The sequence below is a fragment of the Psittacula echo genome (genome assembly GCF_963264785.1).
Source record: "Psittacula echo genome assembly, chromosome: 3".
Taxonomy (NCBI): domain Eukaryota; kingdom Metazoa; phylum Chordata; class Aves; order Psittaciformes; family Psittacidae; genus Psittacula; species Psittacula echo.
The window spans coordinates 98,067,442-98,075,097 of record NC_137736.1 but is presented as its reverse complement, the minus strand read 5'-3'; positions in this window follow the sequence as shown (position 1 = coordinate 98,075,097).

Genomic DNA, 7,656 nt, shown 5'->3' with positions numbered 1-7,656 from the left:
GAGAGACAGCATGAAGTATGTAGCTCACACACTTCTTGCAATTAGCTTTATCCATGCATGACAAACCAGGCCAGCCTCATTTCTGCTTTCCCGTTTAGTAAAATGTTTTAAACAAAGTATTCATTCTTTAAAGGCTAGAACTGGAAGCCTAATTTAGATGCCTACAGTGTAGGTTTCTGATGTCTTTTAGCTATTTCCTCTTAGGGGGAACAGAATTGCATCCTATGTGTGCAGCTATGAGCACCTATGAGTTCCAGCTTGGCTGGGGACAACTGGCTCAGAAATGGTGATGGAGGTGCTGGGTGAAATGTGTGGCTCCTCATCTGGGAGGTGGGGCCAATGTGCATGGCCCCCATCTCAATGCCATGAGGTGGGTAACAGCTGCTGAAGTGATACAGGATGCGAGTGGGAAAAATGTGCATGAACAGAGTCCCTTAAAACACCTGCAAGGGGAGTTTGCCTCAAAGCAAGTTGTGCTGGAGGAAAATAACAATAATCAAGTTTGCTTAAGAGAGGGCCATCAGCTGGATTAAATAGTAACCAGGAAATTACCAAGAGATTTATGGAGGAAAAAAAACCCCAACAAATGGAGTCAGCTTCAAAAAGAAGTCTAAACAAAGCATGCAAGTTCATGGCGAGGGAAGAGAAACCTGGCCTGACAACAAGAGACATCATCAGCATGGGGTGTGTGAGTGATGGGTGCCTGTAGCTCTGTGAAATTGGGAGGGGGTTGAAACTTGGGGGATTGTTCATAGAAGCGTGTTCAGGCATTTGCAGGTATTTGTTAACATTCTGGGTTATCTGTTGTATTGCTGATACTGATCCTGAATGTGTAAGTACACTGATTGTCAGGTGATTAAGTGACATTAATAAATCATTGGCCAACTGTTAATGAATCCCTGTGAGTGAAACCTTGTGGGTTGAGCAGATTTTTGCTGTGATGGGAGCTAGCAAATTCTACCTTTCTCCCACTGGCAAAAATACAGACCTTAAATGCAGGTGTATTCATACAGTTCTTCCCTGAGACAAACGTCCAGGAATTCTGAATTCCTTAATAATTCTGGATTTTAGTTCTTCTCCTCCTTGAGCAGCATTTCACTGCCATTCAAGGCAGACAGGAGCATATTCATTAGCCTAGATCATGCAAATGCATCTATGTGGGAGGAATTTAGCTCCATAGCAATATTGATAATACTCTTCTATTGCATTTACCCCAGTATTTGTAAAAATACAGCAAGGCCTGTTTGGATGTTCCGATAAATTTCGCTGTGTAGAAAAGTATCATTGTCAGATGTGAGCTTCACTAAATGTGTTTGTTTTGTTTCACACCCAAAACTGCGTTCTCTGTTATTACTAAATTCAGTGATGGTCATAAGGCTGTTTTTCCATCTCTAGTCAAAAGTACAAAGTTTCAGCATACTACTGCCAGGTTCGTTTACCTTTTTTAAAACCAGCACTTCATTGAGAAGTAGCACAGGATTTCAGTGTGTGTATGTGCACAATTCATCTTTGTTTAGAATGAAAAACCTTTCATAAATACCACAAGCACTTTGGTGTTAGGCTTTGTTTTCTCATTCATTGGTACAGGATTTGTGCTGCAGTATCACCCAAGAGTACAAACTTCATCCACATGAAATGCAAACACACATTACCACTTCTACTATGTTAGAGCATAGGAGATGGTGTTTATTCCAGTGCTGTGGTCCCTGGGGGCTGAGAGTTGGTATCTGACAGACCATAAAATCTGCTTGGGCAAAATTGTCTCTGTAAATATGTATTACACTTCAGCTGGGATTATGAGTTTGTACCACTTTGTGTCAAGTAACTGCAGTGGTTTTGATCCTGTACTTTGGGCTTTAGACCCAGTTTTCATCTTGTGCAATCATAGCCTTGGAAGAAATTCAGGCTCTGTGAATTGGGCCACCATGTCAATAAGATGAAGGGCTTCTTGTGTCCATGAAAAGCCACCTGTTCTTCACCAATGCATCATCTGGTCTAATAACAGATATTACCTCTCACTGTAGGCACTGCCTCTTTTTTAAGCACTTGACAGTTCAAAAGTTTCCCTCTCTGAAAAAGCTTCTTGACATTTCTATGTTCTCTTTAGCACCAGAATATTGTGTGAGCAGAGTATGTCCATTACATAAATGAGACAGCTCTATCACAACAGGAAAACTTATCTGGGAAGGAGCCTTTGACTGGATTGTTCCCACTGGGTTTGTCTGGGTGGACAGCCATATCTCCATACACTCCTCACAATTTCTGGGGGTCTCTATGTGTGTGAACACTGTTACAAAAGTAAGACTTCTTGACTCTGCCTGCAATACAAACACCACATCAGCTTGTAAAGCCAGTCTAATTAAACAAATGCACAACTGTCCTGCAGAAAATTTCATCTGCTTTTGAAAGACTTGGTTAGTTAAACAATTTAATGGTGCAAATACTGAAAAGCAGAAGTTAATAAAATAAGCTTGACACACAGATTGGTCCATGTTACATTTGAAAGGACAGTAGATGTCTAAATAGCAGAACTCCTGTTTAAAAATGGAAGGGAGAAGTAAGCAAATGACTAGTCATCTGTTTCAAAGAACTGAACTGTGAACATCTGCATTTCCATCAACATTGCTAACCAAAATAAAATGTACAGACTGTAATTACTTTACCATCTACTGTGAAGAATAGTCTGGAGGCTAAAATGCCTGGAGGAAAAAAAGAACATTTTCTTGAACTACTACATATTTTGTGTACTTATCCATGTAGATAATGACCTAGAAGCTTGATGACAGAGGCAACACCAAGTAAGCTGAAGCAACTGAAAATATTTTGCAGTCTGATGTCACTTTTCTTGCTTCTGCTCCATCATTCAGCAGCCTCTTTCCTACCTACCTTTTTTTTTTTTTCTTTTTTTTTTTTTCTTTTTTTTTTTTTTTTTTTTTTTTTCCATAACGAACAGCAGATGTCACCAGGACATATCTTAGAAACTGATTTTTCTAGCAGCAGCCCTGCAGGCTTAGGAAATGGCATGAGAAGACTCTACAGCATGCTTTCCAGCATTATGATACAGAAGCTTTTAAGGGTTTGCCTCTGACAAGTGGACTCTCTCAGCAGCCGTTCTAACATTTCGCAGGGTAAGAGATCCTGTGAAAATACTCAGTTCTTCCGGCACGTTGCCTAGAAACTGCTTCTCACTAGAACAGATGAAGTGTCACTTCCTCATCATGCAGCTATTCGATGCAGCCGTTACACAGTTCAGACGTCAGAAGTCAAACTTGTGACTGGCAATAAAACATTTGTCACTTACCTGTTGAGTGCTGAACATTTGAATCAAAAAGAGCTATGTCTGTCCTTTTGTGCTGTTTAAATGAAGGAGAGACCTTAATGTAAGTTTGGTGCGCTGACTTCACATTTTCCTTTGATTCACATAGTTCTCCCAGCAAAGACTGGAGGAAAAGAAGCTGTGTCTATCAGGCTTGCCTACTTTAATGACTTGCAGTGACTAATCCTGCTTGATCTTTTACTTTCTCTATTTGCAGCTACTGTTCTTAGTGTTTTTACTTAGGGTGACTTCCTGCATTATTTAGTGTAGGTGAAATAATTTGATTTGCTACTTAAGTTTTGTCAGAAGAGTAAATTATTTCTCAGTACTGTCAGTCAGTATCTGTGATGGGCAAAACAAAGAAGGAAAAAACTTCTTTCTAGAAGTGACTAGTCTAGTGATCCAGCTGTAGCTTCTTGATCCATTTTCTTTTATGACAAAGTTGGTTTAACAAGCAACCAGCCCCATATTTTGCCCCGTCTGCTGCTCCTTCTCACATACACACTTCCTCATCTGTCTCAGTCTTGTGGAGCTATGCTGTACACTGGATTGCCAAGTAATGTAATTTAATAATAAGCTATAATACCTTTTTTTTAAAAAAAAAAATTAATGTATAGTCTGAATTACAGTGGCACTGGCAACTGAAGGAGCAATAAGCTGCAGTGCAAATGTGGGAACACATGATTATGAGACATGATAGCTGGCAGCAAGGGCAAGGACTTCTTAAGCCAGTTTTGCCATCCAAGACAATACACGACGTATCTCTCAGCTAGGATATGGAGCAGTACATTCGGTGTTAAGTGTCTGTTCTCTGTCACACATTTGTGCGAGGAAACCACCGTCATTGGCAAGCAGGGTATGAGCTTGGCTCTCTACCCCACATAAAGAGGACTTTGCACATTTGAGAGTTAGCTCTTAAGTGTCTCCATTTCCTCTGTCTTTAATCTCCTGTGCGATTCACCCTTCTCCCTTTTTCTACATAATCCACCCTTCCACACACACTTCACTTTGGAAATTGCTCTGCAAATTGTGTTTCCAAGTTATTGTGGGGTCTGTTTTTGTTTTGTCTGTGTTTGGTTTTTGTGTGTGTGTGCTTTTTTTGTTTGTTTGGTTGTTGTTTTGTTTGCCTTGGTTTTTTTTGTGGGGGTGGGTTTTTTTTGTTTGTTTTGGTTTGGGTTTGGTTTTTTTGAGGGGGAGGCAGGGGGGTTTAGCTGTACATAGGGAATAGTTGTATTCTGAGCTACACAACAGGTTAAAACCAGAAGTTACTGAAATATACATGTTCATATGGTATTTTACTGACTTTAAAGACCCTGTATAATCCTTGCCTCAGCAGTTATACTGGTACAGAGTTTACTATTAAAAACATCCAAAAGTGATGGGTTTTTAACTGTTTCTCATGTTCGGTTCATAGCTGTAAGGATTAGCCTTTTCCCAAGATGCCAAGTTTTCCCATCTGCCTTGAAATGGACAGTACTAGAAAGCCTTTGAGTCTGATTTTAATGGAAAACTGCAAGGTCTTTTAATTTTTCTTTCCTTAACCTCCCCAGCCCAGCTATACTTCTCCTGAGATCAGCTCCATTCTGTCCCTTTCTCCACTTCACAATTTCCACTGGTTAAAAGAATGTGTGGATGCACACTTGATTCTGTCTTCTAATGACAATCATTTCACTCACTTTTTTAAAAAAGGCTTAATCTCATCTAAACCATGAATGGGTGTTAATTATGGCAGCTGCATAGTACCACTATGTCATGGTTTAACCTCATCTGGCTACTAAGTAGCCACTACTCACTTCCCTCTCCCCCCCATAAAAAAAAGTTATCAGACTACTAGGATTAAATGAGTTGTCAAAGATACTATGGTCTTTGGCTGTAGTAGCATTTACTAATGTAACTTAATAATGTAAAGAAATACCCAGGATGTGCATTGCTCTGATGGAGATGTGCCTCAGCACTGTAAGGTTGACCAGCAAACTGAGGCTATGGTAGCTCACTCAGAAGCAGCACGGCCAGCAGCCCAGTAGCTGTGTGGAACGCTGAGGACACTGTCACAAGCTGTCATCCTCTGACAGGGTTCCAGCATCTTCAGACATGTTTTGTATTTTGACTGGATGCATGTCTGGAATTCTTTAGAGGGTCAGCTGACCACCCATTTCCTGGGTATATTTTTGGCTTGCAATAATGATCCTATCCTTGTAATTATTTTGGTTTTACATGTAATTATTTTAGACTTCCTTCTTTTAGCATATTCATGATATTTTTAACTTTGAGCCCATTCCCAGTAGCTCTTTCCTGGAGAATTAGGAATAATGACTCCTTTCAAATGGTAAAATTCAGTCATTATGCAACATTGGCCTTAAAACTTAAAAAACAACCAACCAGAAATGCATTCTGGGGGGCTTCTCTGTAGAAAGTTTTCTAAATAATTGCCAAGTTGAAATATTTTAATTGTGTGATAAAAAAATACTCCTCTCCTTGATTTAAAAAGACGGCCTCTTACCTTCAGGCAGTCTGATGCAAACGTTACGAAGTCTTGGCCCTCTGTCAGGAACAATGTCTTAAACATGTTTAAATTATCTGTATTAGAGAAACCAGGGATCTCTGCTTTCAGTTCTCCTCAGTTATTCTTTTATAGCTCTAAGATCTCACTGTGGTGTATATCTTGGCTACTGCTGAAGTTTCCAAGCTACTTCCGTGCCCAAGATATGGGAAGTAGGAAGATTCCTCTACAGAAGCCCAATGATGTGAGCTTTTAATCTTTTCTTCTCCCAACATCTCTCTTCTGTTTTTTGACATTCTGCTGGAAGGTTTTGGGCAGGTTTTTGGTGATGCTTTTTGTTTTGGCATACACTAGACAAAATGGCTCGGTCTTCCTAAGTCAGTGTGGGTTATTCAGGTATTAGGGCAAGATACCAGTTTGGTGCACCCTGGCCTGGTTGAGTTTTCCCCCTTTTCAACTTTAAAAACAGTCCAGCATTTCTTTCCTCTTTTCCCTTGTCATTCTGTATCTGTCCAGTTTTCTAGGATTTCTGTTGGTGATACCTGCAAAAAGTAGAGAGGTTTTTAATCACATCCCAGGCAAAGAGGCTGACACAATATGAGGGTTTCTGACAATACACATATACACAAAGAGCACAGCATGGAGACAGAAAAGCACTAAGCAGAAATGAAAATGTTCTTTTTATGCAGCATTTTCGACATGTTTAGTATTTTCCATTTGTATAATTCTTCTCACGTAAGGATTTTTGAAAACTTTATGGGAATAAAGCACGAATTCCCTAGCTGGATTTTTGCCAGGCTTTAGTAAGTACTACAGATAAACCTATAGGCTTTTCCACCTTACTGCCTGCTCTTCCCCACATGAAAGTATGTCCCAAAAGTAGAGTTTGTTTTCACAAATTACCATTACATAGCTGGGAATTAGAAACACACATCATAGGATAACACAAAATCATAGAATAGGTTTGGTTGGCAGAGACCTTAAAAGGTCATCTAGTCCAACCTCCCTGCAAGGAGGAGGGACATCTTCAACTTGATCAGGTTGCTTAGAGTCCAATCCAGACCAAGTTCAGACAACAACTGTACAGCTTGGCCAGCAGCTATCTCTAGCTTTCCACAGTCCAAATCCACTGCCCCATTTACTGGCTAAGTCATCATTGGTGCTTAAAAAGGTAGGCAGTTACTCCAGAGCATCTGAAAGCCAGATTGTCAGCTGCAGCTCTGCTTTGCATTCTGTTTACTGCTTCTATTTATTTCTGCATAGCACCATCTGGACTCTACCTCCTTTTTACTTCCTCATGGTTTGCAGCTTCCTAAGTTCCTGCACATGTGTGTGTATATATATATATATATTCCATTTTATGGACAATCAACAATTTTTTTAGCTCTACAAATACAGCTCAGCATTCTTTCACTTTATTTTTAGCCCGAACTGAGTACTAGGAACTGAAGCTTACTCACTGTGAGCCCTCTAAGGCAGCTGACTCACAGACAGGCCTGGCAGGTGGCTCAATTCCTTTCTAAAAGCTAAGTGAGACTAGATCTGTCATTTCTAATATGCCAGCTGGTTGCAAATCGTCATGTACAGCTGATCCTTGAGGTGTGCCTACACATGTTGCCTGCGGGCCTCTATCCCTTGCCAGCTTGAGGAAACACCCTCCATTCACTCCCAATTGACTTATCTTTGACTTGTTTGAGTTTAGAATAGAGTAGAATATACTATTTAGTTGGAAAGGGCCTATGAGGATCACCTAGTCCAACTGCTTGACTACGTTAGGGCTGACCAAAAGTTAAAGCATGTTCAGGTACCTCTTAAACACTAACAGTTCTCGGAGCATCGG